Source organism: Lissotriton helveticus, chromosome 3_1, assembly GCF_964261635.1.
Source record: "Lissotriton helveticus chromosome 3_1, aLisHel1.1, whole genome shotgun sequence".
Taxonomy (NCBI): domain Eukaryota; kingdom Metazoa; phylum Chordata; class Amphibia; order Caudata; family Salamandridae; genus Lissotriton; species Lissotriton helveticus.
In genome coordinates, this window is record NC_136061.1 from 1905282015 (window position 1) to 1905306057 (window position 24043).

General features: G+C 42.8%; 1 protein-coding gene across 1 annotated transcript in view; it reads right to left on the reverse strand.

The window, feature by feature from the left end:
- The window catches only part of SYT12 (synaptotagmin 12), an 866886-nt gene extending 853793 nt beyond the window's left edge, over positions 1–13093 (reverse strand). Inside the window, exon 1 of the mRNA XM_078682889.1 lies at positions 12997–13093. The gene's annotated coding sequence lies outside the window, so the exon portion shown is untranslated. The remainder of the gene's footprint in view (positions 1–12996) is intronic.
- Between the last annotated feature and the right edge of the window lie 10950 nt (positions 13094–24043).

Sequence of the window (24043 nt, forward strand, 5' to 3'; positions counted from 1 at the left end):
TTTGAAAGCAGTACAAGGAAAGGTGTAGTGCTCGGGTGAACGAAGCGACACAGAGGGAGCAGATGCAGTTGGCTCGAAGGCGGAAGCAGGAAGGCACGAGCAGGATGCCGAGCATGGTGAGGAGGGAATCAGGGGTTAGGAAGAAGCACCGGAAACCCACTCGATACAGGGCAAAGGAAGAGGAGCTCACAGAGATGGCATAGGAGGAGACACACCGGCCTGGGAAAGAGTGTGAGGCAGACAAGGACCTGCAGGCCCTAATTGTGATGGCTCGAGAAGCGGCAAAGGAGCTTGGGCATGAGTTGTTCCCAGGTCAACTTTTAAGCGGTGCACTAATGATCTGAAATGAAGAGAACAGTGGAGTCAGCGAGTACAAGAAGCTTTAGCCGCACGGCCGTACAAGTAACGCCGCACGGCAATAAAAAAATGTTTAAAAAGGCAGTGGTGCGCACACGCGCGTGCGATAGAAAAAAGTGCTGTGCACGTCGCGCGCACTTGTGCGCGTTCTAGCACGCTGGTGGCCGGCAAGGTAGCGCATTTTTAAGCAGCTACTAAATGTTTCGCAAGAGCAGCGCATGCGCTGACTCTAGCGAGACCTAAAAACAGCTGTCACCGGTCGAAAACCGCTCCCCACCCTTCATTCCCACTGGGGAAACGCCCGGTGTCCACTATGGCCAGTCCAGCCCTGACTGTGGCTGGAAGGTGCGAGCTTCATCGCAGGTGAGGCATGTGATCACTAGCAGTGAGCTCTTTTAATCCACTTCCTTCGGTCCAGCATTGGTCATTGTAGCAATGTTCTTGGTTGACTAACCTGTTTCCATAGATTCCTGAACTATTGCTTTTTTGTTTTTTGAATATGCACTTTTTTCAGTGTGTCCTAGTCCCTTGAAGCAGCACTGCCTTGCAGTGCTCGCTAGCTTCCAGAATCTTCACTAATGTATAATATGTCCTTGTTTCCTGATTCTCCACTGTCCTGAAGTGTTTCTCTGTTTCTTGAGTTGGCAGTATTTCAGTGTTTCCCGATTCTTTGAACTTTCACTTCTTCCGTAGTTTCCCTTTTACCACCCTTCTTTTACTTTTGCCACTGCCTGATTTCTAAGTGTTCTGCCTGCCATAGTTCCCATTATCCTAACATCATTGTTGTTGCTTGTGTTTTGCCAAGTGATCCATGTGTTTTCCTTCCTTGTTGTTAAGCACTACTTCTCTCTAGCTCCAAATCTATCATGGATGTGTTTTATACCCTTGCTGTTACTGCCTTTAGTGTTCCTGTGTGAATGCCAGGATTTGTAGGCACAATTGACACACATCTTGGTGTTTGCCTTCACTATGAGCATTGTCTTCATATTACTTTTTATAACACAACCATATGTAATAACTCTACATAACCTGCCTTTGCATGTTGTGGATCATGTGTATATTTGCCATGGGAATTGTTAACAACATAGGACCTTACTGCGCTTCAGTATTACCGCATGGTGCTCCTGAGTGTCTTACTCCACATCCTCTTTACTATTAATGTATGTATTGCATGCCCTCGGTGTTAGATGTTCTGATTGCTGAGTGCCTCCTCTTTCTGAACTGTGACTTTCTTTGTCACCTTGTGCAGAGCTTCTCCATCATATCCCTTTTCTCCACTGACTGCCTGTGTAAACTAGAGCAGTTCTGTTATCAATATTCTCTTCTCTTCGACAACCATGCCACCAGTTCTTGCCAAACACTTGACACATGCCTCTTCTGATAAATGAATGGTCTTGTCAGTCACTTGATATCCTGACTCTACTGATAAATGATGGTTTGCTAACAGTAGGGCCAACCCCTTAGGGAGACGTTTTTACTTATGTGCCTTACGTTGTGTACTCACAGGCATTTTGTAAATGAGATCGCATCTACCGTCACATTGGTTTGTGAACACCAAATAATAGTATTGTTATAAAGATTCGGGCCAGATGTGCTATGTTTGGGTCCAATACAAACCAAATATTTGTTTTACTATTTAATGTACTAATGCTGCGGAAAAATTGCCAATAATAAGGATTTGAATACAGACTTGTAAGGCTAGAATCAGACCACCGTACTGGCATTCACAATCATAACTATTACAGCACCTTTCCCTTTTATGGGCACAGTCTGCAATATCACTAAAAGTGTATTGTGGTACAGAGCGAAGGAAGCATTCGCAAGCCCACTGACAGCATCCTTTCTTGGCCACAGCTGGCATTTGCACACAGCATTAAGGGTCTCTCATGAACTGCTTCCGCTTTGAAAAGGGATATGTCTGTTTTCACCTAACGATACTCTATCAATGGTTTACGGCTGCATGAGCAGTCATAAACCATGATGCATTGGCTTGTGGGTTGCAACGACGGGGAGACTTTCCACTCCAATCCATTTTTCTGTACTTACAAAAGTAAATGTGATGTGGAGATTGTGAGATGCAAACCCATTTGTGATTCATAATCTTACCATAATGCATTGTGATTTGTTATTTGTACTCTCAGCATCTTCCTAAGCCTAATGCACACTTTGTGAATGCAAAAACCTATCTTACATTTTGCATTCAGGAACTTCCCAGTGGTAGTCTGCGTGCTGTCTTCACCCTCACAATACTACCTCTTCTCCTTCTATTAATATACCTATATATGTTTTGTGTCTGTGCTTCAGGGAATCCTCAGTTTCCACCTCTGTGTGTGCTTTGGTTCTTGCTAGACCTGGCACCATTGGCGTGGGTCTCCCTTCCATTTTTTGCTGTTGCTGCCCATGTTTTTGCTGGTCTACATACTTTGGGCACTTTGCCACTGCTATTCAGTGCCAAAGTGCAAGTGCTCCCTATTGTAAATTGTTGTAATGGATTAGTGACTCCATGATTGGCCATTTGATTTACTTGTCAGACCCTAGTACAGTGCACCATGTGTGCCCTAAGGTAGGCCCATGGGCAGGGTGCATTGTAAGTAAAAGGTAGGACATGCCCTGGTGTGTGTGGCATGTCCTGGTAGTGAATTACAGCCAGTTTCATTTTTCACTATTTCAAGGCTACCTGTTCATATATGCCGAAATGGGCAGTTTGATTATAACATCTTATAATCCTAAATAACCTAGGGAACAAGCTAGAAATTCGAGTTTAGTATGCCTGAACTCAGAATGTTAAAATACATCTTTTAGTGACAGTGATTTTTATATTCTGTGTTTGAAAATACCACTTTTAGAAAGTAGGTATTTTCTTGCCTAACCATCCAGCATGTCTCTTCTGGGTTTGTGTATTCCATGTCTGGTTTGTGAGTGACAGGGAGCTGGAGAGGGCCTTGGCTCCAGCAGTCTGATGGGTCAGGGCTGGGCTGAATAGAACCTGCATTGAATAGAGAGTAGGGGCTGAGATTTCCTTTCACTGACCTGAGCCCTCATAGAATAGAGAGTAGGGGGAGGAGATTTCCTTTCAGCTACCTCGGCCAAGTCTGCTCTCAAACAATGCTGTCTCCTCCTCCTGCCAGGAATCTGCACCCCGGAGGTCAGAACTGGTTTTGGCTGGGCACAGGCACCCTCTGCCTTCAGAGGACAGAGGATTTTGCAGTATAAATATTGGGGCCCAGACCCCAGAACTTTAGATCACTTCTAGGAATCAAGGCAAACCTTTGCCAAGGAGAAGAACCAAGGAAGCTGAAGGAGGAGACTGCCCCTGCTATAGTGACTGTTTAGGGTTGGCTTGCAGTCGTGGCTCCAAAGTTAATCGATTTCACTGCATGGGCATTGGGCGTGCACGCATCTCATCCAAGTTGTCACATCACATCAAAGACGCCATTTTGTCGCATTGCACCGGATTGTCGCATCACGGTGCCATCTTGTCGCATTGTAACCGGAATGCAGTAAGAAACCGACGCGTCACCTCCTCTCCGGTAAGGAACCAACGCATCACCTCCCCTGCGCTGCAGTAAGGAACCAACGCATCACCTCCCCTGAAGCAAGTAACCGATGTATCACCTTCCCTGTGACTCTTTTGTTTGTTTGCGTGGTGTATCCAAGGTCGCATTTACCATCTACATTGAACTAAGCTATTTCTATCATTCTAAAGACTTAAAGACTTGTTTTGATTACAGTACTGTGGATCTTTGTTGTTTGGTCTTGTGTTAAGTGAACCTATTTTTCTAAACTGGTGTGGTGCCCATTTGTAGTGTTTTCACTGTATTACTGTATATAATCACACATGCTTTACACACTGCCTCTGAGATAAGCCTGTCTGCTCGTGCCAAGCTACCAAGGGGGTGAGCAGGGGTTATTTTAGGAGTGTAGCCCCTTACCCTGACTAGAAGCAAGGGTCCCTATTTGGATGAAGGTGCAAACCATTGCCAACTAGAGACCCCCATTTCTAACAGTTCTATTAACAAATTTGACTTGTGTCTGTTTTTTTAAATATAGGTTTCTGTAAACCCAGGCTGTCTTTCTTTAAAATTCCACCTGTCTGTTCCTCCTATCTCTGCCACCTCTACAATCCATAATGGTGTTTTACTTGATTTAATCTACTTTTATAACATAATGGTGTGCATCCCTTAACTTACTGTGATAGTCCTTGTTTTACAACAGCTGCAAAAACCGTTCACATAATGCTATCAATGTGTGAACATTTTAACTACTCTAATACCAGAGGCATTTTTTTGTCTAACGTCTTGTTAATTCTACAACTAAATTCCTTCCCAGCTGGTTCATCAGTGATGGTGTGCTTATGACTGGCACTATGGTGCCCAAAAGTGTTGCTGCCTCCATCTGCATTATCTTCATTTAGTGCTATCTTTCATACTAAAAGCCAGCCACCGTATATTTATATTTGACAGGGCAAGGATAATTCTTATCATGGAGGCCATTGAACAGTGATTGACTTTTAGGAAGGGGAGATCTGGTTAGACCTCAGTTTTGGCCGTGCAATTTCATCTAGATATTACTTGGAGGAGTTAACAAAATGTGTACTGCTTACACCCCAAAAACAGTGTGGCAGGCAGAATACTGTGCAGTTTTTCCAGTAACAAAGGCTGTTTGGTATGTTATTCCCTACTACTGGTGGGAAAACTCAGAATCAAGTGCTAAAGCCACCAGTGGAAATACCTCGAATGGTTTTCCCACTGTCGTTTTACTGCCTGGTTCTAGTGAGACACTCACAAATATGTCCTTAGGTGGTAAGCAGTGATGTGGAGCAGTATAACAAGCACCAGAGCTCAGCACAGAGGTCAGTTTCATGACAGTGAGCGTGATGTTCAAAGAGACAGATTGAAAATGTGTGACCTATCTCTGATTTTGCAATGCAACCTATGTATCATTAGGTCATGTTGCATAATCTCGAGTCACAGGGGCGTGCATAACTACCAGCCTAATGAACATTAAGAGAACAAAGGCCCCGATTTATAGTTTGACGGAGAAGGTACCTTCTATGCCAAACTGAAGTTCAGCCCACCTCATTTTAAGTCAAACAGACCTTAAATATATCAACGGTGGAGACTACTCCGCCTCCGCTGCCAACACACACCTCCGATAGTTCGACAGTGAGAGCCATCAGAGGTTTGGCCATTTGTCTGCTCGCCTTATTTAGTGTGGCTAGACAAATGTCCAGTTCTCACTGTCTATCAGCAGCAAGTAAATCCTAGTGGTAAAGAACAGTGAAAACTGTAAAATGACCCTCACACCTTGGGTGAAAACTTTATTGGCGAGGAAGACAGTGTTTTTTTGTTATTTCAAAATTAAAATCTATCTTTTGGATTACTTTTTGAAAATAAAAAAAATGAAATTTTGCAGCATGGCTCCATGTTGTTGATGGGGCAGTCCATCAAACTTTTAATTTACTTACAGTAACCTCAGTGACGGCAGTCCCTCTAAATGCAAACGTTATCAGCTGGGTCGGCAGACATCTCAAAATTTAGAAAGCAGGTACTCCTTCAGGGCAACAGAGTACTTTACTCCATCGCACTGGTAGCATTAATATCGGTCCGCCAAGCCTGAAATCAGGAAAGCCTAAAGAATCAGCATTTGTGAATCAGTCCCCCCCCCCCCAACGCTGTGGTCAGTAACTAGTCATTGATTTGCGTCTGTGAGTGCAATACAACTCTCAGAATCAGATAATGGAGGGGGACACCCATTTCATGCTCACTTCTATTTGCAATTCAGAAAGCATCACAAAAGTAATTCAGAAATAATTTTTCCAATTTGTAAAGGGGCTTTTGTACATTCTAACCAATCCTTTTGCAGTCGCAAATCCTGTGATTTTGCAAACCGTAGGGTTTGACACTGCACATGGGATTTGCATATTAGACCCTATGTTTGTCGTTTGAACAAAGCTCAGTGCTTGCTACAATTGTGATGTCGGAGAAAGAAAGGAAACCTACATGAGGTTTGCATATGATATTGACGATGTATCAAGACACAGATGTAGATTTTAGCAACACAGTACATCATGCACTGGCTGCGATCGGCCAGACAGGCAGCGAGCTCGGATCTCAAGTGGGTGGGTGATATTTTCTGCAGACATCGACAGTATTGAATGTTTAAGTTATGGCCAAAGGAAGGCAATTAAGTTGTAAAGATAGGTAAACAATTACTCTAAATCAGTGGTTCTTAACCTGTGGTCCTGTGACCCTAAGGAGCGGCAAAGCCCACTAAGGGGGTACACTTCTGATTAGAAAATGAAATTGTATTAACAGATTAATAAAGTGTATATGAATAAAGAAGCAAGCAAAACTGAACATTTTAAAGCATTCTATAAAGATGAAGGAATTGGAAATTGGAGGCTAAAGATGTAGTTGGCATCCTCGGTTTGATTCTTGGGAGCCGAGAAAGGGCACCAATAGGAATATAGTATGGATGATGAACTGAATTTAGAAAATCTCTAACCTTTCCATTAAAATTTACATTTTGATATGCGTTTGAAAATAAAATTAAATATTCAAAAATGTGTAAATTTGTTTGATGAATGGTTGTGTCTTTAATTTTTGTGTAGTGTTTTGTGGTTCAAGTTATTGAAAACGAATAGGCTGTGGTCACCCGGCTTCCGTAATGAATCAGTTGGGATTTCCGAATTCCAATAATGATTCATTGGGGGTCTCCAGGTTCCAGAAATGATTAAGTGAGGGCCCACAGAAGTCATAAGGTTAAGAACCACTGCTCTAAATCACAGAAAACCATGTAAAGTTTCAACAGAAATTCAATCCTTGAGAAGCATAACACAGCAACAATCACAGCAGAGCAATGATAAGGAAAATGTAGAAATGTATACACAAACAAGATCAAAATGGTAGTACTAAGGCGCCTCTTTGGGTCTGCAGCTGTGGGTTCCTGTGAGAGGTCCAATTGATGATAGAGTTCCCCTTGCACAAACCAGTAGACGTAACAAGGTCATGCACACACAGTATCACAAACAAAGTGCAAACAAGGTACTTGGGACACGTTTCTTTCATAATAACAGTAACACTATTGACCATCTAAGGAACACACCGCACTGTGTGAATTGACTCATGGTGCTTCCCCCAGCAAAATATCTGTTTGATTTACATCAGAGTTCTGGGGTTTGATCCTCTTATTTGACAGTAACACAGAAAAAACATATGTACATCTGAGTCAAAGGCGCTCACCCTACCATGCTATCCCAATTAATTCTGAAAAATAGTAACATGATGTGAATTTGACTTGGGGCATTGAGGGGGTGTAAAAAGCCTAGGTCTGGCCCTTCTTGGGTGGGAGTGCTCTGCTTCTAAATAAGACGGAGTCTTACGTGTTGAGGCGAAGTTTCATATATATATATATTTTGTTCACTCTTTTGACTCACACTCATCATATGTCTAACGCCACATGTTTCACCCACATGTGTTGTTGCAGGCATTGACTGTTTTTTTTTAAATCCCAAGCCTATACAGTACTACCCTTTGTTTTTTTTTCTAGAATGTGGCGATTTTTTTATTTAATTAACAGTTTTACAAAGCGCTCAAGAAAAGCAAGGTATGTGGGTGCTTTACAATAAATACCAACAGTCAAAGATACATTGAATGGGAGAAGACGTCATAGAAGAGGGTTAGCCATAAACCACAGGTATAAACGAAAAGGTACAACAGTATATGGTAGGAGGACGATAAAGACAGGAAATGACAGCGATTCACCTGTAATGGACGGGGTGAAGGAAGAAGGATACCCCTGTAGCTATTTTTGTTTCAGACTCATCTGTCTCAGTCTCTTCTTTCTCCGACTTGAGGTTTCCTTAAGAAAGCAGGGCAGAAAGACGGCCCGCAGCAACCAGAACAGGAATCCTGAGATCAAACATGTAACAGATGCTCTGCCTTAGCTAAGCCCTGAATACTGAGCTTACTGTTAAAATGTAACCAAGAAAGTCCAAAAATAACATGAAGGAGCGAGATGGTAAATTGCAAGTTTGTGGAAAGTGGAATCCTTGTGATATCCAGCGAAGAGTAAGAAGTGTTGTGCTGCCTACGTCTGTGCGAAGAGGTCAGAACTAAAGCATCAAGGATTCCACCTCCCGGTCCCCCCTGAGACCGAAATAATGTCATTTAAAGACAAGTGGCACCTCTACACAAGGATGTCAAACGGTGGTTCATGAGGGTCGGATCCATGCCAGGTTCTCAGATATCCACAAAAGAAATGGTTTAATACAGTGACTCCCTATGGAAATTATTTACATAATCTGTATTTATCCTGCAAATCTGACATGGATCCAGCCCTCTCAGCTTAGCTTGGACACCCCTGCTCTACGAAATAATTGAAGGTGTGTTGTCGGAGTAACCTTCTCCAGTGCAGAGGTTACACCTGTAATCAGCGCTCCGGTACGATCTCCGCCGGTACTATGCCTCCCTTTTCCCAGTGTTTTCGTGCATGGAGAGGACATGCGTGAAGACCTGTGTTTTGGAATGAGAGGATGGGCACTTTCAACCTTAGCAACTACAGTAAGTGCATTGGTGACTAAGGCCTGACTGCCTTTCAACAGAATAATACAAGGAGGTCAAACATCACCCCACCTGTAAAGGCTCTACAGTGCTTTGTGTCACTGGTAGGGTCATCCATAGAGGTCTTTTGCATGGTGCACTGGGCCTTCAGAATGAGCTCCCCACTCCCAACCACGCAGGCCCCTAAATTCGCACATCCTACACTAACCCCAAAAGTGAAGCCTGGGTGGAGAAACCTTTGCAGCCAAGGAGCGATGCCCCTTCCAAACACAGTGCTTCATTTGCGTGCAGAGGCTGCTATGGCCATTCCATGACCCAGGCCATATGGTGTGTCTGTCTCTGTACCTATGGCGTGGTGAAGCATGTGAGCGGCCATCAAATGTCCTACCTATTTTCTGCAAAGTCACTCGATGCCTCGAGATATAAAACTGGGCTTTGTGTAAGAATACGTTTGTGTGTAGCCGCTCGGTGGCGAGGGTGCCGCCCTGAGAGGTGCTCATGGTGCCACCTCATGTGATGTGCAGGAATGTTTACTTTGAGTTGACCTGAGGTGGTTGCCACTCACTTCACCTGTGCCCTCGGCTACTAACTCATGGCAGAGGGGAAACATCATTTACAACGAAGTCTTTTCCACGCATGACGTTATCAACGATCCACTTACCCAGCAAACGTCTCTTCAACGCGGGTGCCTTCCACGACCGTCTTTACCACGCAAGTGGTATTCCTTTTGGTCGTCCTGCTTGTAAGTTCTACGTGACGTTGGGGGGGTTAGGGGGGGTCTCCCCCCCATTATAAAAAAAAAAAACGAGCAGGCTACATAAATGAAAAAAACGCACTACAGTGTCATTAAAAAGTAAAAGAAAAGAGCCGCACCAAAGACGTGGCAGTGTACGTCAAAATTGTAGTCCTTTTTTAGTTTTGGTAGACGTGTTTTCGCATATTTCGATGGTGGATGGAAGTAAGAGCTGCTGAACGTAACGTTTTTAAAATGCGATGTTAGAACCTGCGTACTAAAAAGCTGCGTGGTAAAGCCACTTGTGAAGTAAAATTCGCGTGGTAATGCCATGCGGAGTATTTGTATTCGTGGTAAAGACATATATTCATGGCAGAGCAGCAGTCTTGTGAGTAGTAGACAGGAGCTGGAAGTGTGGAGGGGGGGGGGTTATAATCTGACAAGAACAACTCTTCCATTCCAGGTGAGTGAGCCTCTTCTGGCCTACCATGCAGTTGTTTCCGCAGTGTGACGATTGACTCCCAGAGTGATGAGGCAGGTATGGCATTGCCTTGCCGTAGGGAGAGAGGCTCAGTGTTCTGGAAGGGACAGTTGCTAGGTCAATGCGGTCCCCATATGCATTTAAATAAAACATCTACCTCACTGGGGCATTCGGCCACCGCAGGGGGGGGAGGGGCAGTAAAAAAAGCTAATCCCAACAGTGGTCGGAGAGACGGAGACTTTGATGACATGAAGTAGAAGGACCTCGCTGAGGGGGTCTCTGAAAGGGGCCTTCGAGGCAGTTTCAACACCGCTCTCAGGAATGTTTTTTCGCCTCCAAAGGACCTATCTCTCCTACGGGACCCGGCAGTGAGTGTATGGTGGGCCGGCCTCCTGCACAAGGGTTTAGTGAGGCCAGGTGGCCGAGGCAGCTAAGGGCACACCGAGAAGTACCCTTTTCCGTTGGCAGATTCACCAGGGCCAGGTGTCAGGGGCAGCGCCGGGCCCTAATTGCTCTAGCCCTTGGGTGGAAATAAACATGTGCCACCCTCGCTGGTTCTCGTAAATGAAATGAGACAGCAGCCCCTTTACATAGGACAGTCTGTTGTAGATAATCCCAACACTCAATACAGAATACATACAAGCATTCTTAAACAATAGACACAGAAAAGGTGTAACATATTTACAACACAGTCCCTAAATGAGAGGCAGTGGCATATTAAAAAAGATTAGAAGCACGTTAAAGGAAATCACTAGAGCTATGGTACAGGGGCATTGCTGTTTATATGACCCTTATGCTGGCAGGTTTTTTTTCCGCCCTGTTGAATATTAGAGTCCTGGGCCCAGCCCGCCCATGCCAAAAGCCGCCCTGCTCAGCAGAGACGCTTTAAGGCATTGGAAAAGAGGTCCCCAGCCTTTCAGGAGTGCCCTGATAGAGCCAGCTCTGCTCTGGGTAGAGTCTTGCCCTGATGACCTTGAATAATTCTTAAACAGATGGTTTTAAATAGTGTTTTCCTTATTTATTTATTTATGTTTAATATGATGTATGTGTCCAGTACTGACATTTTGCAGACAAATGTGTTTATGTTTCATACAACATGCATAACAAAGTTTCTTCTAGATCACAACAGGGCCTCACATATGAGAAATGGGAGAGTGTCACAGAGAATATTTGCAGTAATATTAATGAGCAGCTGTGGGATAACAATGTTGAAAACACACATCACTATCTCTTAAAAATAGATGTAAAGACATTTAGAATTTGGACGAGTGTGGATGTGCACTGTCAGTGATCTGACCAAAGAGGGCTTGAAAGAGCTGAAACTGGATCATAAATTCAAAGCTGTTCCAAACAGGGGCCTCCAAATTACATTGGCCCAGGGCCCCCCAAATCCTTATGATGTCCCTGCTGCTCAGACATGCAACTAGAAATACTAGCGCCGCCGAAAGCAGACGTTCTCGTCGCCTTTAAATACCAAACACTGTCAGCTTCCTGTTCTTGTGATTGGTGAACAGTCTGCTTTCGACCACCAATAGCCCAAGAACACATAACCACATACATTCCACACAGGGAGGCTGGCAATGTGCCAACTGCCTCTCCATGAAACTATGCGTGAGGCACAGGCTGTGAGCAGCCTGCAGGAAGGGAAACCCTCTGCTCAATCTGTGGGTCCCCGCGGGCCCAGCAGCAAAACTCTGCAAAGAGCCCACTCGAATCAGGAAGTGATAAGCATAAGCGCCAGGGCTCCACAAAGAGAAAACAAAAACTAGAACAGCCTGGCCCGGAGGAGTGTGTGTCTGTTGTGCTGCTGCTTTCGGCAGAGACAGGGGGCACAATGATACACAGCACAGTCCAACATGGCTTCCTTCGGGTGTACACGTTAGGCCAACCCCTCTCCCCTTTGCGCACCTTTGCACATTACTGGTAACGCTTATTGCTCAACAAATATGTACAATTTCTTGCAAAGTCTGTACAATAACACAAATCTTTCTCCACAATAGTTATCATCTTTGCTCGATAGAACCTTCCATCATAGGGTTACCACAGGACTCTGCGTCACCGGGGACACCATTTCAAAATCCTGACCTTTATTTTTACAATCCATTGCAGAGGATGAGTATTTGGTTCAGTTGAAGTGAAGCCAGAAGACTACAAGTCCCAGAATACACCAGTATAACCCGAGTCTATCCTCGTGATCCCACCAGAGGCAAAGGGGACCACGACCAAAACAGCAGGGCTGGGATCAGGTGATTAGGGGAGGGAGGGGGTGGCAGAGAGGTCTCCCCAGAGGAGGACACATCTGGATCCGTCTCAGACACAGCGTTTGTTTACATTCTCTGAGAGGGCTCAGGCTCGCGCATGGACAGCAGTATGAAGCTTATAAAACACCCAACGCATCTTAAGGTATACCTGTTTGTCTACAATTCCAACAACGACCCACACTTAATCCTCCCATACAAGGCAGGAGCCGTCTTTGGACACTTCAGGATTAAACAGCAGGTACACAGGCATGGGTGTCCTCTCGCTGACTTGTCGCACAGCCAAGTGCTGTGCTGAAAGTACACAAACAGGGTAATGTTTGGTCTGTGTGCCTTTTAGTGTGAGTGTGCAGAGCCCTCTTCCCCGTTAGTGTAGTGCACACACGCCAGTCGTGATTTCATTCATCCGAAGTAGCACCGTGCTGCCCTCCACTGAACACGGCGTCTCGCAGGCACTTTTCAAAAACACCACCCCAGCCTCTCGGGCAGAGCAGGGGACGCTCTGTCTACACTCGGAATCACTATTCCTCTCACTACTGTTGTGATGCCCGCGCTGTGCCCGTGGGTCTCAGCTCAGCCCTGCAGTGTGAGAAGTGCCCTCACCTGGCTCGGAGTGTGATGCACCAGCGATGCTCTGTATCTGCAGCTGATCCCGGCTCCTCACAGGCTCATCCCTGCTCAGCCCGCGCGCCTTCTCTGCAGACGGTCCCCGCGCGCCCTCTACAACCCCAGCGGCAGCGGCAGCATCCGCGCGAGCTCGGCTCCTGGGTACCACCGAGCGATGAATAACTGAGCAGACCCGCTCCAGCCCGTGACGGCCGGGGGAGGGGGGCGATGCCGAGCACTACGTCCGTCCAAGCCCACCCCCTGACTGCAGAAGGCCCACCCCTGCAATGCTCAGAGCTCAGGGGCTGGGAAGAGAGCACAACATGTCGGTGCTTCCAGGGAAGCCTCCGTGAAATGCGGCGCGAGCATCCAACCCTCTGACAGAAAGATGTCTCCATCCAAACCGGGCACCTTCGCATTGCTTTATTTTCTGTATGACAAGAGTTTCTCTGTGTTTTCAAAGGGAAGTTCACTGGAAGACGTTAGATTGATTTCGGTCTGCAGGTGAAACTAATGAAAGCAGGCATCGGGATTGTCAAGGCACGGCAGACAATGTTTAAATCTGTTAGACAATTCTAGTATTGAGCAATACATTGATATCAAAGGCTATAAATACATCTTCCCTTTAGCTGTAATAAGATTGGATTGTTATGTTTCTCAGGACGGAAAGAAAGAAAAGATAAGGTTGAAGTTACTTTCTTATTGCTCATAAACATTAAACATTTAAGGAATATCAGCATCGACAAACATGATCTAATCTGAGGGAAGCCCCTTGTTGCTACGTGAAAGAAATTAAACCTAGTGGTTACACAGTTGCCTGTATGTACAACCAGGAAATCCGAGGAGTTACAATCGTAGCTTCTCCGCTGAACCACATTGTGTGATCCTGGGTAATTCATTTTTTTTTTTTACATATTTATAACCCGCGAACTCGACCCACGGTGCACAAATGACGTTATGCAAGGACACATTCACTTTTATTCTTTATAGACACAGAGAGATTAAGTGATTTGCACAGAATCACAGGATGAGCAGCCAACGCCGAGAGTCGAACTTGATTCCCCAGTTCCTCAGTCCACAGTCAGCAGCTTTGGCCCTTACGCCTCTTCCTTTCTCATTTGCTTGATATGCCTCAATTCACTGATCAGTAGGAAGCCATCTTCTGATTATTGTGTAACTCCCAGACTTTGCAAGATATTCTCACTTTTTAGGGTACTGAATAAATACATCTCTCTGTCCCCTATGGTAATGTATTTACTACATCATCATATCAATCTACAACAGTAAAGTATTACTGTGCGAATGGTTTAGAGACTGAAGCCAAAAATAAAAGAACATTGTAGGGGAAGGTCTAACCCGTAAGAAAACGCTGTGATAAGGTATAAATGAACTGAGCAGTTCTAAGTATGTTTCAAAGCAGACGTGTTCTTTGCCTAGTAGTCGTCAGTAACAGTGTGAACAGCAAATGAAGTGCCTGTTTCGATCAGAATCATGAATTGCCCAGGTAAGGATTTCACACTATTTTCACTGTAGGGCACCGAAGCCCCACTCTCTCTCGAGGTGGCCTCATTCATGGTAGAAGCTGATGCCCCAGTTACTTACTGGTAATCTTCATTACTCATAGTCCTGGTCTTCCTTGTCTTTCAAAAAGTTCCCCAAGATGGCCCCCATTACCCAGGAGCCACCAAAAAAAGGGAGCAACTAACAAAGCACTTCCTGTTTTTTTCTTTCTGGGACAGACCCTAGTCTGAAGCTCGGTTGCAACTTATGGTAAGTGTTAATGTCTACATTCTCTTGGTAAATTGCAATTTTATGCATTTCTTTGTTCATTTTCGGGTCTACCCTTTTGCACAACTGTAGCTGGCTGGGCTTGGTTTAAGTTGTCCACCCTTGTGCTTTGGCACGGCGTGTTTTGCCTCCTGGTGTCTGGATTTAGCGGGGCTGATGGGGACCGTGAACTCCTGCGCACAATGGGTTCTGTGCTTTAGCAGGCGGGGCCAGGGGCACTCAGGCATTTTGATTTCTTGGGCTGGAGTTCTTCTGATTTAGTCACCCTACTTGCAGGAATTTTTGAGATTTCCTCCAGCCAGGACTTGCGGGCTGTCCTTTTGGCAGGCAGGTGGGGGCATTTCTGGCAAGCTCTTTCCCCTGTGAGGCGCATAGGGCCATTGTCAGGTGACCTGGTGTCCTAGGTTGCTGGTATAAAACAGGAATTTGCTTATGTATTCTTTGTGTCACAGCATCCTCGGAGTTTGTCATTTGGAGTTGAGTACTATGGAGCCTGTGAGGATGACACTGGTCCATCGGTACAGCCCTCTTTACAGTCACTGCAACACTTGATTGAAGCTGCAGGTAAGTCAGATTTTAAGGCCCGGGAAGAGCAGCCTCCCCCTAAGATTCCCAGGCAGAAGATGGAGATGCCTGAGGTTGATCCTGAGGAGGAGAGTTGGTGGGGGAGATATGTTCAAGGTTCAGAGCTTCAAATAAAATTTTCTGTTGTTCAACACAAATTTATTTTTCAATCATATTCCAATTTGTGCGTGTTATTTAGCGACTTTCAAGTAGTTCCAATGCATTTCGGTGATTATTTCACCTTCTTCAGGGAACATCTACAAATAAACACAAATGTATACAATGTAATCGCTAAAACATAATTTTGTTACATTTCACATTCTCAATAACTCGTATCAATCTAGTTTGTACTCTCAGGTTATTCCTTTAAATTCATATACATGACTTCAATGTGACTACTATTTTGCTCGACATCGAGTGTAACTATCACCGTTATCAATAGACCCTTTTATACGCTCTGCCCAACCTGTTCGTTAATGTCTAACTTTTGACTTAAATGGTTCTCTGAGGGCGTGGGCCTTTCGTACACTCTGCTTGCCGCTTACGCGTTAGCTTGTGGCTGCGTTCGAATGCTTACCCGTTACTCAAATGCCGATTACTCTATGAAGGTTCCTCCCGCTTAACGCGTTCTCTCTATAATGGAACTTCCAACTGCCGCCGTGCTCCTAGCGCATGCGCAGGTGACCCTCTCTCTGATTGTTTTATAAACGTAGCCCGTTTTTTTTGAAACAACAAAACTTTAACAATCTGAATCTTATCTTCCCTGACATCTAGTTTAAATCGAAGTGGATTTGCGAGTAGAGATTAAGCAAAGACTCCAAAAGAAATATTGACATAACTAATAACAATGTTGATTAAATTCTGTCATTAAAGGTAAACAATGCTAATTCATAAATAGCACAAAAATTCAGTTCGTTCATTCAATCCATTCGGCTTGAGGCTGTTTAAATGATAAATCCAGTAATTCTCTCGTTTTAACAAGTTCTTTTTGTTCAGAGCCCCTTCTTTCTTGGGTACTGTTTCTAGTACGCATGCTCTCAATTGGTTTAGATTGTGTCGCTTTTCTGTAAAATGTGTCGCTACCGTGGATTTCGTGGAATGAGTTCTGATGTTGCTTTTGTGTTCTGTTAATCGCACTTTTAATTTTCTTTCGGTGTGTCCCACATATACGCTTCCGCATGGACATTTTAATAGGTATACCACATTGGTGGAATCACATGTGGCATTGACTTTTAAAGGTATTTTCTGACCTCTCATGGGGTGGCTGATGTTGGTGCCCTTAATGATGTTATGACAGTGTGCACAATTTAAACATGGAACTGTTCCTCTATATTTTTGTTTTGGGGTGATTTGCTTAGTTTTCTTCAATAGTTCACCTAGATTTTTACCTCTTGAATGTGCGAATAATGGTTCTTGATCAAAGATTCCTTTAAAATCCGGCTCCATTTTGACTATTTGCCAATGTTTATATATTATGCCTTTGAATCGGGCGCTTACATTAGAAAATTTACTGACACATGTTAGTCGTTGAGGTTTTGTAACTGTTTTGTAAGTTAGTAACTCTTGCCTTGTTTTTGTTTCTGCTCTGGCTTGGGACTACTTTATCATATCTCCTGGGTAACCTCTGGACACGAACCTTTCTGCCATGGTTTGCAATTGTTTTTGGCATTCGTTCTCCTCAGATACCACTCTCCTAACCCTGAGAAATTGTGAGTACGGGAGGTGATTCTTCAATGATGCTGGGTGGTGACTAGTATATTGTAACAAATTGTTCTTATCTGTTGGTTTACGATATAGGTTTGTGGTAAATTTCCCATTGTTCAGCGTGATCTCCACATCTAGATATTGAATGGTTGTTTTGTTGATGTTCCACGTGAATTTTATTCTATCATTTTGATCATCCAAAATTTTTTATTGGTGTTCCAAGGATTCCTGTGAACCTTTCCATATGATGAACATGTCATCGATGAATCTCATGTACGCTAGTAAGTGTGTCGCCCATTCTTGATTATGGTAAATGTGTTCCTCTTCAAAAGATGCCATAAACAAATTCGCGTACGCCGGAGCGGCGCAATTTCCCATAGCTGTTCCATTTAGTTGAATAAACCAACGTTTGTCATAAGTAAAATAGCTATTCATGAGGGTAAACTCCATCAGTTGCATCAAGAAAATTTGTAGGTCTTGTGGATAAGTACTTTGTAACAAGGCTTTTTCTATGGCTTCCAGGCCTTCTCTGTGTGGTATGGCCGTGTACAACGTTTTGACATCAATGGTCGCCATGATACAATCTGTTTCCATTTTTACTGCTTGTAACTTGACCAAAAAATCAGTCGTGTCCTTGATATAAGAAGGATTTTTTATCACCAACGGTTGCAGGTACTTATCTATCAATTTTCCAACCGGCTCATGGATACTCATCTTGGTGGACACAATCGGTCGACAAGGTGGTGTTTTTGGATCTTTGTGTACTTTAGGTACTAGGTATATGGTTGGACTTTTAGGATTCTCTTGTATCAGATATTTTTTGGTTTTTTCTTGAATGATGCCTTTTTCTGTAGCTTGACTTAATATGGTTTGTAATGTCTTGCGTATCTCTGTAGTGGGATCCTCATCTATTTCCATATATGTATTTCCGTCCCCTAAATGAATGTTCATGGCTTGTTCGTAGAACTCCTTGTTCATTACTACTAGTGCTCCTCCCTTGTCGGCCTTTTGGCATATGATTTGTTCGTTGTTCGCTATACTTTCTATAGCGCCATATTCCTTGCTCGACATGTTTGGATTTTTGACTCTCTTATTGGTATTGATTTGGTAGATTTCCTGGTTGCATAAGTTCTCAAAAAGATCAATTGTCTTGTGTGAGATAGGTGGCATATAGTTACTTGGATTTTTTAATCCTTTAAGTTCATCTTCTCCTGGTGTTGTTTTTTCTGTGATTACATTCTCGAAGAAATGTCTCAATCGCATCTTGCGTGTTAATTTGAAGAGGCTCACTTCTAATTCCAATAGGTTAGTGTGGGTACTGGGTACAAATGACAACCCTCTTTGTAATGTTTTTATCTGAAAATCGTTTAAATGGTAATCCGATATATTCAACACTAGGTTCTCTTCTATAGTTAATGTTGTTTCTTTCTGTCTTTCCTGGTTGTTGCGTTTCTCGTCTGTGGATGGCTTGTTTCTTTTGTTCTTGTTGCGTCCCCTCCTGGGTCTTCTGTTGCTGTTGGGCCTACGTCTAAAAAAGGCTCAGAGGTGGAGGGTTTGTCTGAGGGTACTTTCCTTGTGCTGTCTTTTCTTTGGTCGGTTCTATCACTATCTGTTGAAGAAGTATCTGTCTGAGATGTGTATTGCTTGGTTTGCCGCCTTCTGGCGTATACCTCTGCCCATGTATAGACCTCTTGTAGTTTATAATCGAGGGTATCTCGACGATATTTTCTTAGTTTACGTTCGTTTACTTCCTGTGTGTGCTGGGCTAACTGTGATGAGATGTGATCAAGAATTTTTTGTAATTCTTCTCCAGTGACTCCCTTTTTCAATTCTTCTGTTACTGTATCGATTTCTGTTTTTAGTTCTTCCAGAATTTTGGCCAGTTCTTCGATGATGAGGAGTATTAAATCCAAACTGCATTTGTTTAATATCGCAAACCATCGCTCAGTGAATGGTTTGGAGTTTTTGCACAAGGATGGTTTCAGGGCTATTCTGAGGCCTCTGGGGATTCGTTGTGCCTTGTGATATTTTATCATTGTATTCGCATGGAGTCGTTGGTTAATTTCTCTACGTGTCAGATACATGAGTTGTTTAATTTGTTGTTCCTTATTTCTCGTTACTTTTGGTTCCGTTATTCCTGCTTGTATCAAAGAATATATTTTTTCACTGGCTTCTGCCGTATATGCAAACGTATCAGCTCTTTGATCCGTAGAGTGCGTAATCTCTTCATATTGCATGTTTAACTTTGAAATAGGCGTGCAACTTCCCTAAGTGGGGGGAATTGCTACAAGCTTTTGAACAAAAGGGCTGTGCACCGCCTGTTCTTCTCTTTGTTTTACTGTGCAAACACGGGAATCACTCCCCTCCTGGAGTGTATCTGTAAAATCCTACTAGTTGCACACCTATGAACCCATAGGTGTATCTCCCATGGCACCAGTGTCAATGCTGTGTCTACAGCTTTAAATTTAAGTCCAAATGACAAAGCTTCAAATAAAATTTTCTGTTGTTCAACACAAATTTATTTTTCAATCATATTCCAATTTGTGCGTGTTATTTAGCGACTTTCAAGTAGTTCCAATGCATTTCGGTGATTATTTCACCTTCTTCAGGGAACATCTACAAATAAACACAAATGTATACAATGTAATCGCTAAAACATAATTTTGTTACATTTCACATTCTCAATAACTCGTATCAATCTAGTTTGTACTCTCAGGTTATTCCTTTAAATTCATATACATGACTTCAATGTGACTACTATTTTGCTCGACATCGAGTGTAACTATCACCGTTATCAATACACCCTTTTATACGCTCTGCCCAACCTGTTCGTTAATGTCTAACTTTTGACTTAAATGGTTCTCTGAGGGCGTGGGCCTTTCGTACACTCTGCTTGCCGCTTACGCGTTAGCTTGTGGCTGCGTTCGAATGCTTACCCGTTACTCAAATGCCGATTACTCTATGAAGGTTCCTCCCGCTTAACGCGTTCTCTCTATAATGGAACTTCCAACTGCCGCCGTGCTCCTAGCGCATGCGCAGGTGACCCTCTCTCTGATTGTTTTATAAACGTAGCCCGTTTTTTTTGAAACAACAAAACTTTAACAATCTGAATCTTATCTTCCCTGACATCTAGTTTAAATCGAAGTGGATTTGCGAGTAGAGATTAAGCAAAGACTCCAAAAGAAATATTGACATAACTAATAACAATGTTGATTAAATTCTGTCATTAAAGGTAAACAATGCTAATTCATAAATAGCACAAAAATTCAGTTCGTTCATTCAATCCATTTGGCTTGAGGCTGTTTAAATGATAAATCCAGTAATTCTCTCGTTTTAACAAGTTCTTTTTGTTCAGAGCCCCTTCTTTCTTGGGTACTGTTTCTAGTACGCATGCTCTCAATTGGTTTAGATTGTGTCGCTTTTCTGTAAAATGTGTCGCTACCGTGGATTTCGTGGAATGAGTTCTGATGTTGCTTTTGTGTTCTGTTAATCGCACTTTTAATTTTCTTTCGGTGTGTCCCACATATACGCTTCCGCATGGACATTTTAATAGGTATACCACATTGGTGGAATCACATGTGGCATTGACTTTTAAAGGTATTTTCTGACCTCTCATGGGGTGGCTGATGTTGGTGCCCTTAATGATGTTATGACAGTGTGCACAATTTAAACATGGAACTGTTCCTCTATATTTTTGTTTTGGGGTGATTTGCTTAGTTTTCTTCAATAGTTCACCTAGATTTTTGCCTCTTGAATGTGCGAATAATGGTTCTTGATCAAAGATTCCTTTAAAATCCGGCTCCATTTTGACTATTTGCCAATGTTTATATATTATGCCTTTGAATCGGGCGCTTACATTAGAAAATTTACTGACACATGTTAGTCGTTGAGGTTTTGTAACTGTTTTGTAAGTTAGTAACTCTTGCCTTGTTTTTGTTTCTGCTCTGGCTTGGGACTTCTTTATCATATCTCCTGGGTAACCTCTGGACACGAACCTTTCTGCCATGGTTTGCAATTGTTTTTGGCATTCGTTCTCCTCAGATACCACTCTCCTAACCCTGAGAAATTGTGAGTACGGGAGGTGATTCTTCAATGATGCTGGGTGGTGACTAGTATATTGTAACAAATTGTTCTTATCTGTTGGTTTACGATATAGGTTTGTGGTAAATTTCCCATTGTTCAGCGTGATCTCCACATCTAGATATTGAATGGTTGTTTTGTTGATGTTCCACGTGAATTTTATTCTATCATTTTGATCATCCAAAATTTTTAATTGGTGTTCCAAGGATTCCTGTGAACCTTTCCATATGATGAACATGTCATCGATGAATCTCATGTACGCTAGTAAGTGTGTCGCCCATTCTTGATTATGGTAAATGTGTTCCTCTTCAAAAGATGCCATAAACAAATTCGCGTACGCCGGAGCGGCGCAATTTCCCATAGCTGTTCCATTTAGTTGAATAAACCAACGTTTGTCATAAGTAAAATAGCTATTCATGAGGGTAAACTCCATCAGTTGCATCAAGAAAATTTGTAGGTCTTGTGGATAAGTACTTTGTAACAAGGCTTTTTCTATGGCTTCCAGGCCTTCTCTGTGTGGTATGGCCGTGTACAACGTTTTGACATCAATGGTCGCCATGATACAATCTGTTTCCATTTTTACTGCTTGTAACTTGACCAAAAAATCAGTCGTGTCCTTGATATAAGAAGGATTTTTTATCACCAACGGTTGCAGGTACTTATCTATGAATTTTCCAACCGGCTCATGGATACTCATCTTGGTGGACACAATCGGTCGACAAGGTGGTGTTTTTGGATCTTTGTGTACTTTAGGTACTAGGTATATGGTTGGACTTTTAGGATTCTCTTGTATCAGATATTTTTTGGTTTTTTCTTGAATGATGCCTTTTTCTGTAGCTTGACTTAATATGGTTTGTAATGTCTTGCGTATCTCTGTAGTGGGATCCTCATCTATTTCCATATATGTATTTCCGTCCCCTAAATGAATGTTCATGGCTTGTTCGTAGAACTCCTTGTTCATTACTACTAGTGCTCCTCCCTTGTCGGCCTTTTGGCATATGATTTGTTCGTTGTTCGCTATACTTTCTATAGCGCCATATTCCTTGCTCGACATGTTTGGATTTTTGACTCTCTTATTGGTATTGATTTGGTAGATTTCCTGTTTGCATAAGTTCTCAAAAAGATCAATTGTCTTGTGTGAGATAGGTGGCATATAGTTACTTGGAGGCAAAAATCTAGGTGAACTATTGAAGAAAACTAAGCAAATCACCCCAAAACAAAAATATAGAGGAACAGTTCCATGTTTAAATTGTGCACACTGTCATAACATCATTAAGGGCACCAACATCAGCCACCCCATGAGAGGTCAGAAAATACCTTTAAAAGTCAATGCCACATGTGATTCCACCAATGTGGTATACCTATTAAAATGTCCATGCGGAAGCGTATATGTGGGACACACCGAAAGAAAATTAAAAGTACGATTAACAGAACACAAAAGCAACATCAGAACTCATTCCACGAAATCCACGGTAGCGACACATTTTACAGAAAAGCGACACAATCTAAACCAATTGAGAGCATGCGTACTAGAAACAGTACCCAAGAAAGAAGGGGCTCTGAACAAAAAGAACTTGTTAAAACGAGAGAATTACTGGATTTATCATTTAAACAGCCTCAAGCCGAATGGATTGAATGAACGAACTGAATTTTTGTGCTATTTATGAATTAGCATTGTTTACCTTTAATGACAGAATTTAATCAACATTGTTATTAGTTATGTCAATATTTCTTTTGGAGTCTTTGCTTAATCTCTACTCGCAAATCCACTTCGATTTAAACTAGATGTCAGGGAAGATAAGATTCAGATTGTTAAAGTTTTGTTGTTTCAAAAAAAACGGGCTACGTTTATAAAACAATCAGAGAGAGGGTCACCTGCGCATGCGCTAGGAGCACGGCGGCAGTTGGAAGTTCCATTATAGAGAGAACGCGTTAAGCGGGAGGAACCTTCATAGAGTAATCGGCATTTGAGTAACGGGTAAGCATTCGAACGCAGCCACAAGCTAACGCATAGGCGGCAAGCAGAGTGTACGAAAGGCCCACGCCCTCAGAGAACCATTTAAGTCAAAAGTTAGACATTAACGAACAGGTTGGGCAGAGCGTATAAAAGGGTCTATTGATAACGGTGATAGTTACACTCGATGTCGAGCAAAATAGTAGTCACATTGAAGTCATGTATATGAATTTAAAGGAATAACCTGAGAGTACAAACTAGATTGATACGAGTTATTGAGAATGTGAAATGTAACAAAATTATGTTTTAGCGATTACATTGTATACATTTGTGTTTATTTGTAGATGTTCCCTGAAGAAGGTGAAATAATCACCGAAATGCATTGGAACTACTTGAAAGTCGCTAAATAACACGCACAAATTGGAATATGATTGAAAAATAAATTTGTGTTGAACAACAGAAAATTTTATTTGAAGCTTTGTCATTTGGACTTAAATTTAAAGCTGTAGACACAGCATTGACACTGGTGCCATGGGAGATACACCTATGGGTTCATAGGTGTGCAACTAGTAGGATTTTACAGATACACTCCAGGAGGGGAGTGATTCCCGTGTTTGCACAGTAAAACAAAGAGAAGAACAGGCGGTGCACAGCCCTTTTGTTCAAAAGCTTGTAGCAATTCCCCCCACTTAGGGAAGTTGCACGCCTATTTCAAAGTTAAACATGCAATATGAAGAGATTACGCACTCTACGGATCAAAGAGCTGATACGTTTGCATATACGGCAGAAGCCAGTGAAAAAATATATTCTTTGATACAAGCAGGAATAACGGAACCAAAAGTAACGAGAAATAAGGAACAACAAATTAAACAACTCATGTATCTGACACGTAGAGAAATTAACCAACGACTCCATGCGAATACAATGATAAAATATCACAAGGCACAACGAATC